The sequence below is a fragment of the Denticeps clupeoides genome, chromosome 14 (genome assembly GCF_900700375.1).
Source record: "Denticeps clupeoides chromosome 14, fDenClu1.1, whole genome shotgun sequence".
NCBI classification, from domain to species: domain Eukaryota; kingdom Metazoa; phylum Chordata; class Actinopteri; order Clupeiformes; family Denticipitidae; genus Denticeps; species Denticeps clupeoides.
The window spans coordinates 17155052-17169629 of NC_041720.1; the positions used below are offsets into that span (position 1 = coordinate 17155052).

General features: G+C 43.8%; 1 protein-coding gene across 3 annotated transcripts in view; it reads left to right on the forward strand.

Moving 5' to 3' along the window:
- Window positions 1-14578, forward strand: part of tmem121ab (transmembrane protein 121Ab) — a 56833-nt gene that overhangs the window by 21433 nt on the left and 20822 nt on the right. The window contains exon 1 of one of the 3 annotated variants that reach the window (XM_028953175.1): window positions 7229-7269. The exons of the other annotated variants lie outside the window; for them this stretch is intronic. The gene's annotated coding sequence lies outside the window, so the exon portion shown is untranslated. Of the gene's footprint in view, window positions 1-7228; window positions 7270-14578 lie in introns of those variants that run through there. 3 annotated transcript variants of the gene reach the window in all.

A 14578-nucleotide genomic window follows, 5' to 3' on the forward strand; every position in this document is an offset into this window, starting at 1 on the left:
TGTATTGCCATTTGTTCAGTTCCTCTGTTGTAGATGCAATTGAGGGGGTTCCTGCTTCAGTCCCATCTTACTGCTCAGTCTTATGGTTTTATTTCAGTAGGTTACAGTGGATGTTTGCTAATTACCCGAACAAGGATGTGATCATTTTCGGTGATTATGGATTCAATGAAAGCTGTCAGAGCTGATTGATGGGCCTGTACATGCCGTAAATGTAAATGTAAATGTAGTCTGTTACTAACCCTTCAGCTAAAAGAAGCCTCGCGGACACTTGTAGAAAAATGCTCTCAACATGAGCCTGTGATCTCTTCATGTCCCAAGATATCTGAACAAATCAACCCGGAATATCTGTTATTGACTGAAATACCAGCATGGGGACCCTGGTATTTATTCTCTGGAAATTAGTGACCGTTTCCTTTTATGGGTCGATGTTGTGATCGAGACACTGCTGCCTACATGATTCTGAAAGATGTTCATCTTCATTTGAAGCTGTTCCTGTGAGTTGCTGGTACATTTACATTTATGGCATTCATCGGGCGCCCTTATCCAGAGCTACTTAACAATCAGTAGTCCGAGGGACAGTCCCTCCAGGAGACAGGATTAAGGACTCAATGGTAATTAGTGGGGTTTACCTTGGTGGTCATCTGGTTCATAGGGAGGTGTGTGTTATTACCATTATCTCAGTGTCATCGGGGTACTGAGCAGTGAATGTTGTTCCGCTGGTCAAAGAGAAAATGTAAGAAGGCTGACAGGTTAACCACTTCATCAAGCTGGAAGAAAAACGGTGGCATTTCAGTACGCTGTGTATTCAGCTTCAGCTTCACCACCACATGATACAGTGCATACCCTAGAACATCAGTGAAAATTCCAATCTGTTGTTCTGCCCCTGATCTTCTTATTATTATGAAAGAGGGGAGACATTTACACGCCGATTCAGCCACTTACCCACTCAAGGCCATTTCCGTAACTGTTGTGGGCTGAATGCTGCCCAGCACACACGTGCACCCTCATGGCTTGAGTTTTTTTTTTTTCAGAATTGTGCCTACTTTTAAAAGGTGGCACTGCTGGTAGCACGGCAAGAAAGCTAATGGCAGCACTGGTAAAAGGTTCACGGCGAGATGCTGGTGTCGTGCCCTGCCTGCTGAGAAGTGCGGCTCAGCACAGCAGGAAAAAAAAACATCTGTTTTGGACAATATCCTCTTTTAAAATCAAGTAGTGCCTTCCGGAGAGCCACCCATGAGCGACGTGCGTTTACGACGTCAGAATGGCCGAGCGAAACGTTGACACGGTGTGTTTGCTGCAGTTGGGATATTGGAAATAAGCGCTGCTATCTCAGCAGAGTGGCACAAAAATGGCAATAAATGATTTAAGGGCCGCTGCTGTGTTGCTGCCGCCACCGCTGCCGCTGGTTAGAACACTTGGTTCATCATCTCTGTATTCTCAATTCACAGCAGAAACAGATCGACGGGAGAAAACAACCACCCAAATAACATGAGGGGTGGTTTTTTTTTTCTTTTTTCAAGCACAGTGTTATATATGGATCAAAAACAATGAAAATAGTAAGGAAAGGCTTTTGAAAGTGCGATGGTGAATGTCGAATTCTGAATGACAGAGGAAAAGTCACGGAGCGCGCACAATAAAACATGCATTCTACAAGACACCCGCCTCAGATCAAACAGAATCCACAGGGTTTATTTGCTTCTGCACGCTGCACCTGTCCTTCAACGTCCGTGAACAGAAGTCGTCTCTGACCTCCAGCAGAGGGGGAAGATGAGGGCAGGGACCCTCCTGAGCTCAGGTGGCAAAATGTGACGTGTGCACATGTACGGAAGCGAGCAAGAGGGACCAGCTCTCTAAATTCTTCTGCAGCATCATGTTCAGCATTAAAAAGCACCAAAAGCAACCAACTCAGGTAAGGCACGTGTCCACATTAAAGGGTCCCCCAAAGGACGCCGCCCCGGTGGGCTGCATGGTTCCTGCATGGTGGGCATTGCTGGTCCTCCCTGGCACCGGAGGACCTGGGCCCTCTGGTTTGGCCCCTCTGGTGACCTGCACAGACAAAGCAGGTCGAAGCCGTCTGGGCCATCCAGCCCCTGATACTGCTTCCTGCATCTCAGTCGCCATATCACAGGGAGTGACCGTTGGGACGCATCCTGCCGTCCCCCCAGAACGCCCCGGGGACCTAACCGCAGGGAGGTCTGCAGGCCCTCCCCCATTTACAGGGATGTGGAAAAAAATGCTCTCTGATTTCTTAGTTTTTTTACGTATTAGTCACATTTAAATGTTTCAGATCATCAAATAATATTAAATATTAGTCAAAGACAATTGAAGTACTGTGGGCAGACAAAGGCAAACGGAAAAAGGAGCGCTCAATAACTTGGAGGAAGCAGTCTGTCGAATTTGTGGAAGAAGGATGTCAGTAGAAACACAAAAAAAACCTACAAAATCACCTGCCGATCCATTACCCCGCCCATTGCACTGAATCTGGAAAGACAATTACAGCTGCAGCTCCATCCCGGCGACTGGCTGCTGCCGAAGCTTTTAGCCGAGCGACTAAATATATGGAGCATAATTGGCAGTGGTTACACAGACACCCCAACTTTCCAGGAAGTCCAAGGAGTCTCGTTCATTGTGATAGCAGCTCCCCGATGCACACAAATTATTGACAATATCCCAGATATTAATGTTTATTTGCTGTGCATGAGAGCAAAGTAATGAAACAAATGTTATGAAGTAAAGATCTCGAACATTTTTTGTACAACCAAACTAAAATCTAAAAACGTATACTTATTTTATTGCCATTTTTAACAGGGTCAATGCAAATTACGTGTTTCAAGTGTATCTGTGGGCTATTTATTTTATGCTAAAACAATGAGTTAATCATTCATTGCAATTATTTGAAAGACAAAATGACATGATTGCGACAACCCTACTCATGAAAGATTTACAATAAGATATCAGAAACAACATGTCCATAGGCAGAGGTGCACACATTGTAAATTTTTATAGGGAAAGGTTGTCATACTCACCATTTTTGGCTGCCACCATTATTTTGGACGTCACCATCACCTTGAAACCTTCATAAGTCTCTGCATTGCAGCCTCATTTTTCAATGATTGTATATGCGACAGACTGTTGAGGATCTGTTTCTCAGCCCCTGGCTTCTCCCTGGGGTTACTTGTAGTAGAACTGAAATATTCAATTTCTTTTTCTTCTAATGTGGACTCAGGTCTCCTTGAGGCAAGGAAGAAGGTTCAAACCCTGCACCCCCATCCCACTCAGAGTGGAATCCAGTTGCAAACACAAATTTTCATGCCATTTTAGCTGTGATGTTACAGCCTTGTTTCATCATACAGGCAGTGAGCATTTGTCCATCACTTATTGTGAACGTGACAGTACATCTTAAAATGAGCTGATGTAACAAAGACTTGTTCAAGGTTGCTCCATTAGCCATCCTTGATCCACATTTCCACACTTCAGGACATATTTTCCCAGAGCTAAGTAAGATATTGCAACTGGGCCCTGAACCAAGAATGTAGCAATAAACAGGAATTTGCAGGAATAAACAGACACAAACAAGAAAAGACCGCTTGCTTTTTTATCTGTAAGTTGAGCAGGAAGAACAAACTACCCACCAACACTTTCATGTTTCTCCTCTGTCTCCCTCCATTTCATGCTCTGGTACTACTGCTTGTTCTCAATGCAAACACTGTCTACACTGTAGCCATCTAGAAGCCATGGCCCACACAAAGTAAAAAATGCCAATTATTAAAGCATTGAGATATTATAAACCATGCTGTGGTGTGCATGTTAATAGGTAAGCATATCCTGATGCTCTATTTGAGACACAGAGAGACCAACCAGTTGAGATTCTGTTGAATCAGCTTACTCAAACCATTCTCAGAACAACGTTCTGGACTTAAACTAGTTCAGAGAAACTACATGCTGCTCGGTCATCAGTTCTAATGTTCCTGGACATTTCAGCTGCATTTGACACAGTCAACCACAAGACTCTCCTAACCATCTTTAGGAGTTTTGGAGTCAGTGGTCTGGCATTTGAGGAGATGTCACCAATCTTATCAGGTGACATGGAAAGGGACAGCATCTGCTTCATGTAAGCTCTCTACTGGTGTGCCTCAGGGCACAGTACTTGGCCCCCTCCTGTTCTCCCTTTACACCAAATCCCTCATATCCTCATCACTGCTTTTGCAGATGACACCCAACTCTTCTTCTTTTTCTTGTCCAGCTGATCCATTTCCTCCACTTGCATTCACTGGTACCACCATTTCCTAGGTGGTGGAACGAACTTTCACTAGATGTGAGAACAGCTGAGCCTTCCAGAACTTCAAACACAACCTAAAAACTTTCCTTTTTTGGAAAAACATGATTTTTTAAATAATGCAATTACACTGACAAAAGATTTCACAAGTGTTTAAAGAACCCTTGGTGGTCCTGCAGCTATAGCCCATCACCTGCACAGATGGCCAAATAAAGCCCATCGGCATACCCCGACTGTGTTTCAGCCTGGTCAAGCACTTAAGCACAGCTGTGTGTCCAGGTTCCTGACGTGGCGTAGCGCAAGGAACCATCTGCGAAGGTCCACCAAGGTTGGAACAAAGCACTCCCTGGCGGGCATTCTGTGTTATGCTGCAGCTATAATGGCGGTGTTATACTTTACGATATTGTGCTTAATACCACTCCAGAGGATCCACAGCAGCGAACATTGCCGACCTCACCTCTAATGCACCTTATTCATGTCTAAAACATTATTCATGTCTGTGAACTGGTTGAAAATTGATGTTTTTTTTTATTTTGAGAGTCACTGGGGGTAATGCAATACTATCCAAATGTGCATAAATGTGTTAGAGCAGAAAAGCAGGTACAAGAGTTTTAGAGCTGTAACACAGTTGTGACTGACAAGAGCTAGAAACTAGTAAACAAGTTCAACAGGGGCACTACACAAAGTCAAAATCAATCTGAGGGCAAACCATTTCCTACCAAAAAATCCTGTGGAACAAGAGCAAGGTGAGAAATGAATAAAAACGACAGGGACGTAGTGAACACATAATGCAACAGTCAAGAGACTGTGCAGGTGTGCATCTGTATGGTTCCACTTGTGTTTGTGTTCATAGGATTCTGGTTCCTTAAAAGGACACCAAGGACACATAGTGACATCCTTGAATGTGTATCTGATATTTCTGACAAACTAGATTTTTTTTTCAGGTCAGAAATATTGGAACAGTCCTATGGATTACTTGTCCCGAGTCACTGTATGTTATTTATGGAAGAATGAACGTGAAGATTTATTTAATCAATCATAGAAGAAGTATAGATCTATTTATAAAAGAAGTACAATGGAAGCCTCGTTCAGTTAACTGCACAAGCAACATAGATCTATAACTGAACAGACAAATCACATGACATCTACAACAAAAAAAAAACAGAAAAAATGTCATAATTTAGTTAGCCCACTTACTAGTCTGATTCAAGTGTGCTGTACTTCTGGTATGTGAAGCTCCTGTGATGTTATTGACTCAGTCAAGTCAAAAAGGTTGAGACCGGCATGGACAAGGGTGAATCTCTGGAATCTGTGGCAAGACCCATCAAATAGGATTTAAAAACACTGCTGTCACAAAAGTGAAATACAGCACAGCACACGGTGACACAACCAAATGTGCCCTCTGCTTTTGAATATCAGTGGGCAGCCATGACAGGTGCCTGGGGAGCAGTGTGTGGGGACAGTGCTTTGGCACCTCAGTGGGACCTTGGAGGTTCGGGGATTCGAATCGGCTACCTTCTGAATATGGGTCCGCTTCCTTACCCACTAGGCCACTTCTGCCCCACTGTACTTCCTGTGGACTTCCTGTGGAAAAATAATTTTAATTTCTTTTAGCATGGCTGCCTATTTGGAGCCTGGGGATTAAAGGAATATATGCTTTTTTATCAGATACTTTTTAAAGTATCTATTTTATAATCTAATTTGTTAAATTGAATGATCAAAATGGCCTTTTATCTCCTATAATGGCAATAAGCAGCATGCTTTATTGGCTGAAATTGAGTAGCAGAACCAGTAGGAACTCAAACTTGATTGATTTAAAGAAAATAAAACTTACCTCTATCAGAGGTAATCATCACCGCAATTTACTCTGATCAGCTATGGTCACGCATGGCCTTGAACTGGAAATATAGCGAGAATGACTGACATAGCCCCAAGACATTCTGGAAGTCAGGACGAAACAGGAGAATATTGTACCATTGCAACCGTGATGCATGCACTGTGCAATTTTGGCCTTGATTGAACCCACTGACCGTGACATCTAAATGACATCTGACTAACAGGTCCAAAGAAGTGGTGGCAATGTCTACAACTGTCTGTATAGGATTATCTTGTCATGAGTATAATTTTACTGTCTAAAATTCTTCTTTATATTTTTTAAATTGTCACACCTTCGCTGGTAAGAGAGACAGAGGACAAACCAAAGACAAGAGAGGCCTATAAAAAAAGGGGCATAAGGCTGATAGAAATCATGGGGATCAGCAGTCATGTTTCCATTAATCCTCAAACTGGGCAAACTGAAACAGCAAATATACAATATGGCAGATGGAAACAATTTCCCATGTGGTTCGAAAATAGCATTTTAAACTTCAGTTTAATAAAAAAAAAAGGCAGATTTTGCTTTTACAGATCATGGCATGGGAGCAGAAAGTGGCACAATGGCAACATGGTTGTGAGTTTAAATCCTGGCTCGGTTCTTGTGTTTGCAGAGTTTGCATGCTTTCTCCGTGTTGGAACAGGTTCTCCTACTTAGGCGCACTAAGCGAGTGAGCGATCTAAGTGGTTTTGGTTTGTTTTCGGAACAGTGCATGGGTTATTTTATTGTGTTTTGTCTGAAGCGGCATGGTAGGTCTGTTCAAATACAATTTTACTACGGTTTGTAACAGATGTTCAAGCAGCATTATATGGTGGGGTGGTGCTATCAGCCTGTACTTATATGCCACCCTGGGATTGGTCATCTTGTCGTGAGCTCAGCTTTTATTTTACTTTTGAACAGAACAGTAACAGAAAGGAACACGTGACCTCCATATTCTTTCATGTCTGAACATATATTTTTCTTCATAGTTTGTGTCCTTCTCTCTGCGTCACGTCCAGCTCAGCTCCAGTCACAACAGTATAAGAGCTGCGAGTCGGTGGAGGCCACTTGCTCGGAGGACGGTGACGTTCCGGGGCCACAGAAGAAGGTGCAAACAGCGAGTACCAGAGCCTGTTAAACTGTAAGCGCTAACGAATGAAAGCCACTGGACATTTATGGACCAATTTCAAAATGAATTGCAAAACTGAAATTATGATGTATTTGACCATGCATCAGTTCGGTACCATTTTACCCCTAAACTAGGTCGAATATTTCCACCTCCATATTTGCACCGTCTACCAAATTTCTGATTATTTCTCACCACATGAAAGTGAAGTGATTGTGTCACCGTGTGCTGTGTTTCACGATGACAATGAAATGTGAGCAGTGGGCAGCCATGATAGTTCAGGATTCGAACCGCTTCCATCACCGCTAGGCCACCACTGCCCCGTGCCTGCGTCCATGCGCCTGCATCCTCAAAATAACCTGATTTTGCATGTTTTTGCAGTATGTGTTAGACCAGGTAAATCATAACAGCAATCCACCATAGATCTTGTGCCTGTAGTCGTTTTTGGAGGCCTGTCTAGTTTTTTTAGTCTAGACAAGCTGTCATTTTAGTTATTATCAATCTTGGTCACGTCTAAAAGTCTGACGACATTCTATCAGCACCGTGTCACGTCTGCGAGCTGAGGGGGGGAAGGAAGCGCAGAGGCGGGACGTGCTGGTAACAGTGAGACAGCGCGAGGGCCAAAAACAGGGGAAACAAAAGGAAGGAACAGAAACAGGCGTGTGGCGATTGCCAGAACCGAAAAACTATACCCATACGGAAATCGGTCCACAAAGAACGTCGCAGCTGCTGATGGGCGGCTCAGTAGCGCCTTATAACACCAGTCCGGATTGGGGCCAGGTGCGTCCCCAGGTGCCCCCAATCCTGGCACATTTTATTACTGGATCCTCTTCTCTTTGCGTGGATGCCTCTTCATGGGGGTGGGGCCCCTCGCACTACATCTGCTCAATAGGTAAAGTATACTTATGGAATCTTCTGCTGTTTTTATATTTTAATTCTACCAACCCTAGTGCTGCACCATGATGTTTGATGATGTTTTTTCTAGACAGAGTATAAATTGGGCACAATGTTTGACAGCTCTGGTGCTTGCTGCTGTCTTCGTTCCGGATGATTTAAACCCATCAATGCATCACATGCGCAAACGCCATTAAAGATTTTTTCTTTCTTGTTTTATCGGTTTATTCATGTAAATCCTGCTCAGTGCAATAATTGTAAAAAATTTCAACTGCTGCCCACAAGCAAAACCAGGCCGCTCTCTCGCTCACCACATTTATTTATTGCCACCTCTTTAATATTTATTTATTGCCCCCTCTTTAATATTGCCTTCGCAGCCGAAACGATTAGCAGGCTGCGTGACACGGTGTGACCAGATTTGGAAGAGTTGGCGCACATGAACCGTACAGCCCCGGCTGTCGAACAACAACGCGCCACGCTCCCTGCTCTCAACCCGCTCTCCATCAAGCTCACCCACCACAATAATTACCCTATGTTTCATTGCTGCGCCCCTCTGGCACAAATTATCGCTATAAATACGCAAGGAGCCATTTTAACAGCCACTGTCAAAAATGTAATGGTTTTCAATTAGTCAATTCGGTGAACGGCACGGGTGATTCATTACGGGTGGATGTACCGTTTTAATTTCAGTTCGGCCCCTCGACTAAAGGTCTGAAAATTGTGGCACGCTGCACTCTTCACTGGGGGTTACAGTTAACTAACATTAAGTGGCCTTTAATTATCTTGGTTGTAAATTATCGTTGTAATCTATGGATTTTTCTTTTTTTTTTTTTGGAATATTTCTGAACCAGTGAGTGAAGGACAGTGGTGGTGGACCTTTTCTGTACTGCCAGAAGAGCAGTGTGCAGTGATAGCAGTAAAACCCCATGAATTGTGTGTGTGGGGCAGGGGGTGGGTGTAAGAACATGTACGGCGACACCAGCTTATATCTGCCAGGGACAATAAGGATCAGCGTGCGGCGATTGAAAACCGTAGGTTGGAGCTCTGGACCTCTCGTCCTTAAAGAGAGCGAGACCGAACGCTGCCAGGTTTCAGGCTTTAGCTAAGGAGGAGGGATGGAGGGGGTGAGCCCCGGAGCCTCTTGAAGTCAGACAGGCGGTCAGGCACACAGTCATGCCACGCTGGGATCAGTCAGCAGCCGGACGTGGCTGAACTCCTGAAATCCTCATCCAAGGGCTTCAGTTGCTTTGTGCGCTACAGCAACCTGTCACGGGGGAATTTGACAGCAGAGCAACAGTGAGTGCTTATAATTCAGTTTGAGTAGCAGAATTGCGACAACAAAAACACACACACATTGTTGTACTTGCATTATTTATTCACTTATATTATTAAGCGTGGCCAGAATAATTAAAGCAATGACAAATGAATTTAATATCCAGTGTGTTCAAAAAAATTACTTTGTACTTTTTAATGGTAATGTGATGTATTATTGCACAGTTGTATTATAATTTGTCAAATTTTTACTGTTTTGAATATGTAATAATGAAGAACTCACACTACATGTCATTGAGGAATGTAATTAATATTACAGGCTCCTGTAACATATTAGGCACCAAGTGATCATTAAGATCTTTAAAGTGATGTGTTGTAAGCAGGAAAAATCGAGAAAGGACAAAGGACTTGAGTGATTTTGACAAAAACCCACCAGGAAATTGAGCAAAGGAAACAATGGGAAACATGGGAGGAAGGGAGAAGAGGAGATCGCACACTCAGTGTTGCCAGATTGGCCGGTTTCAGGAATAGGTAGGTAGCTCCAGCAGTTAAATACTTATGATACTGAAACAGTCAATATCTGGCAACAATTCTTGCACTGTAGTTTTGTGTGTAACATTCTGACAGGGTTATAGTGTGTGAGAGCAGTCAGTCAGTCATCCATGTGTATTTTAAACTTTGTCCATAAAAACAGTTCTGGGTACATTTTCTGGGTTTCAGAAATTACTCACACACAAAAATGGTAGATGAGTGGTTAGCAAGTAATGCATTATCATACATTTTTGAATACATGTTTAAAGTGAAAAACTGATCCCTTAATGCTGCTAAAAAAAACATTTTTTCATTTCAATTTTTGGCAAATTGGGCTTTGTTGCTACAGACCAGAGAAAAGTGCCCACATTGACGTTTTTCCATGACAAATGCCATGTGAGTGTGAATTTGGCATTGACTTCACCAGATCCTGATCCAATCAGCCATCTGTGGAATTTGCTAGAAATTTATGGTTCATAGAGACCCAACTTTGCAAATAAGAAATGTGCTGCTAGACACTGCTAGACGGTGCAAGATAACACAGAACACCTTCAAAGGTTTTAGATATGATTAAATGATGATTCTTCAATTGGTCAGAGCTGTTTTGGCAGCACAACAACAGACTGTTGTGCTGCCAAATGTTGTTGTGCTGCCAATGTTGTGCCTGGTCTGTGTTCTTGCATTAATGGACAGAATGACTGCAGTGAATTGTGCATGAAGAAACAAAACTCTTATGCAAAGGTGTTTGCCCCCCTTTGCCCCGCTCTGTCTGCATTTTTTGGTATTTTGCTATACAGAAGGGATCCTGAAAGGAAAATTCCAAAAAAGAAAGAGGAGCATGTTGCAGAAATTGATCAGATCCGTATCACTGTGTAATGTTCGCTCAAACACCAACACTAAATGTGAGTGCAGACTAGTATACACTCGGCTCGTTGTCACGCCACTCACGACCAAGGTTAATTATGCAGCAGGGAGTCTGGGCTGATGGAGGCAGAGAAAGAATGAGAGTGAATCCGTGTGTTTGTGTGTGTGTGTGTGTGTGTGTCAGGGCTGTGCCTTTCTCCCCGATTCTTTATCCTCTTTAAAGATGAAATTATGGAACCCTAATGATAGAACTCCGTCTGCATGGCAATTCCTCCCATTGATTTTGACCAGGAGCCCAGACAGTTGGGAAGGGCTCTGTCTTTCTGGCCCTGTCCCCACCCCCTCGCTTTTCATTCCTCTGTTCCCTTGGCCAAGGAAGCCTTTTGGGAGATGCTGACAATAAGGAGAGTCTGAGTTGATGAACGATGAGCTGGTAATTAACAATCCTTCCAGGTTGGGGGGGTCACCGCACGGTAGAGATCCTCAGTTCACGGTGGGTCGATCTGGGCCGGTACGCCCTCCGCAGTGGAATTTTCGTGTGCTCACGGCGGGTGTTAATATTATCCGTCCCCCGAGGTGCAGACGTCTTGCTTCACGTTCGCATTTCATCATCCGTCGAGGATGTTCCGTCACAGCATATGCAAATTAGTAATGTTTCCGCTGTTTAAAATTCTGCTCTGGACTAGATTGCGTATGTCACTTGAAATATTACAGTCATTTTACAGCGTTTTTACAGTCTGGTAAAAATGTCACGTCAGGCAGAAGATCACTTTCTGCCAGGAAGATCACCATTGTTTTCCACTTCAACCATGCACTGTGAAATTGCTGTTCTACCACTACAAAGCAAATAATAATTTCTATGACTTATATTCACATGCTATTGGTAGTTTGGTCATATCTGTTGTTATTAGGGTTGGGAAGATACAGTTTATCTGCATAGAGCACCACTATTTCCAGATTTTGTCATGTTATATTTCTTGTTGTTTTTCCCATATTAATTAAAATTATTTTTTACCCCATAACGTAATAAAAAAAGTTTACTTGATGGTTTTGGCAAATTTATTAAAAATAAAAAAACTGAGAAAGCACATACGAATTTACAGCCTTTGCCATGAAGTTCAAAATTGATCTCAAGTGCATCCTATTAATTGACCACCAAACAGTTGATTTTACATGATCTGGAAAGCGTTACATTTGGTGCAAACCAGGCATCCTCCTGACTCATCACCAGGCCAATTTCATCTCTACAATGAAGCACGGTGATGTTTTTTAGCTGCAGAGACGTCCTGGATGAAAACCTGCTCCAGAGCGCTCTGGAACTGTGGTGATCTAGCGGGTAAGGAAGCAGCCCCGCAATCAGAAGGTTGCCGATCTGCCAATGTGCCACTGAGCAAAGTACCGTCCCCACACACTGCTCCCTGGGTGTCTGTCATGGCTGCCCACTGCTCACCAAGGGTGATGGTTAAAGGTAGAGGACACATTTCATTGTGTCACCATGTACTGTGCTGCAGTGTATCACAATCACTTAACTCTCACTTGTATGCATATCTTTTTCGTTGACCATATCTTGTATTTAAAATGAAAATTATTTTATTTATAGGCTGTGATAAAGTTTATTATTTTTATCATCATTTAAATGTAAATTTAAGATAAATTTACATTTACCTCATTTTAATTAAGTAGCATGATAAGTGATAAGTACTCTATACATTTATTTAAAATGATACTTGAAGTCTCATTGCACAATCCCAGAGCATTAGGTGGAGAACCACTCTGTAGAGCATTGAGAATTTTTCAATCACTCACTTACCTACTCACATTCCATAACCATTTGTGGTCATCCTGGGACTCACCCAGGGGTGCACTAACACCAGTCACTTTCACACTCACACCGGGTTTCTTTCATAAATGTCACGGCCGTTTGGCATGGCGAAGCAGACTTGACGATGAAGAAGGACGCATTCGAACAACGTTACGAAACAGGGGTTTAATCTGTGATGAACAGGACAGGGGAGACATCCGGTAACAGGTGAACAGGTGGGGCAGTGGTGGCCTAGCGGTTAAGGAAGCGGCCCCGTAATCAGAAGGTTGCCGGTTCGAATCCCGATCCGCCAAGGTGCCACTGAGGTGCCACTGAGCAAAGCACCGTCCCCCCACACTGCTCCCCGGGCGCCTGTCATGGCTGCCCACTGCTCACTCAGGGTGATGGGTTAAATGCAGAGGACAAATTTCACTGTGTGCACCGTGTGCTGTGCTGCTGTGTATCACATGTGACAATCACTTCACTTGAAAAACATGTAACAATGACCCGATGGTGAACAGACACGAACAGGGCAGCTTTACACAATCAGACACAGGTGAACACGATCAGGAAACATTACACAGGACTAACATGAAACACCCTTCTGGACCGGATCATGACAATAAATGACTTTTCCAGAATCCCAAGGGCATGTCTGATGATGCATTCCACTCCTTATCAGAAGAGTCTAATTATCAGCCAAGTCTTAATTATGATCAGTGGACCAGACCTGACTGAATTGAATCTGGTGAGGCCGGACATGCACAGATTTTGGAAGGAAGCAAGTGTGTTATGTGGTCTCATTCTTGTGACAACAAGATCACTGTGAGGGAATTTCTCCAAATTAATCTCAAAGACGAACAAAGATTCATCAAGGCCAAATGCATAAGCTGTGATCCCTAGACTTGTTCTTAGCCCAGATACCATCAAATACTAGATGCACTGATCTGTGTGGATTTTGAAACTGGTACTGGCAGCCGGTCCTGAAGGTGCGTGTCAGTTCCCAATCCATTCCATCTGTTGAATCGGTTTCGAAAGGGTAGAGCAAATCCAAACGCACTGTGTTCTTGTGTACATTTCACTGTGATAAAACACATAGGGGCCATGATGGCCTAGCAGGTACAGTTGCGGACTGCATCTGGAGGGTTGCCAGTTCAAACCCGAGGTCCCCTTGATCGTGGGACCATCCCCACACACTTAGGATTTGCTTTGTTCAATACTCCCTCTGAGTGTAGCACGTAAGATGAAATATGCAGGCACACCACGGACTTTGGCTTCTCTTCTCTGCCATGGCTGCTATTGTCAGTTTCGCGAGTGGGCACAGAAGCATTTCTGCAGCCCCGATCAGTGCAATCAGAGCACTTCAAAAGGAGTCAGTTTCCCCAGCAACAAAGGCATTGGCCCGCACATCGCGAGTTTTCAAAAGAGAGCGGCCTGATTGCCTGGCTTTCGATCGCAAGGCCTGGCTACTTGGCCCATGTGGGAGCTGGAGTTATTTGTTGAGAGCGCGTGAACCAGACAAGTGAGGGCCTTCACTTTCGGGCCTCTTTGCGCCATTCAGAATAGGCAGATAACTGAGGACCAGCCCGCCAGACTCCGGCAATGAAGTAATGGAAGCCACAGAGGGAAGGAGCAAAATGTACAAGCGCAGATGTGAGTGTCTGTTTACATGCGTGCAGTGCATTGATTCCAATCATAGTCGATTTTAGGGGGTTTTCCTGTACCTCGGAACCCTCTTTTCTTCGCCCTAGCTGAGAGCGTGCGTCCGGAATAACAGCAAGCAGAGGGAGGGGCACACAGTGATAACACAAAGCTCAGCTGACAATGACACATATAGCTGTTACCTGCAGACAGCAGAAAGAAGAGAGAACGCCTCCTAACACTAACCGGCCAGGACAGTTTTCCGGTCCGCCTTGGTTAAAGGAATATATTGCTATAACACCCATTGTCTGTATGATGCAG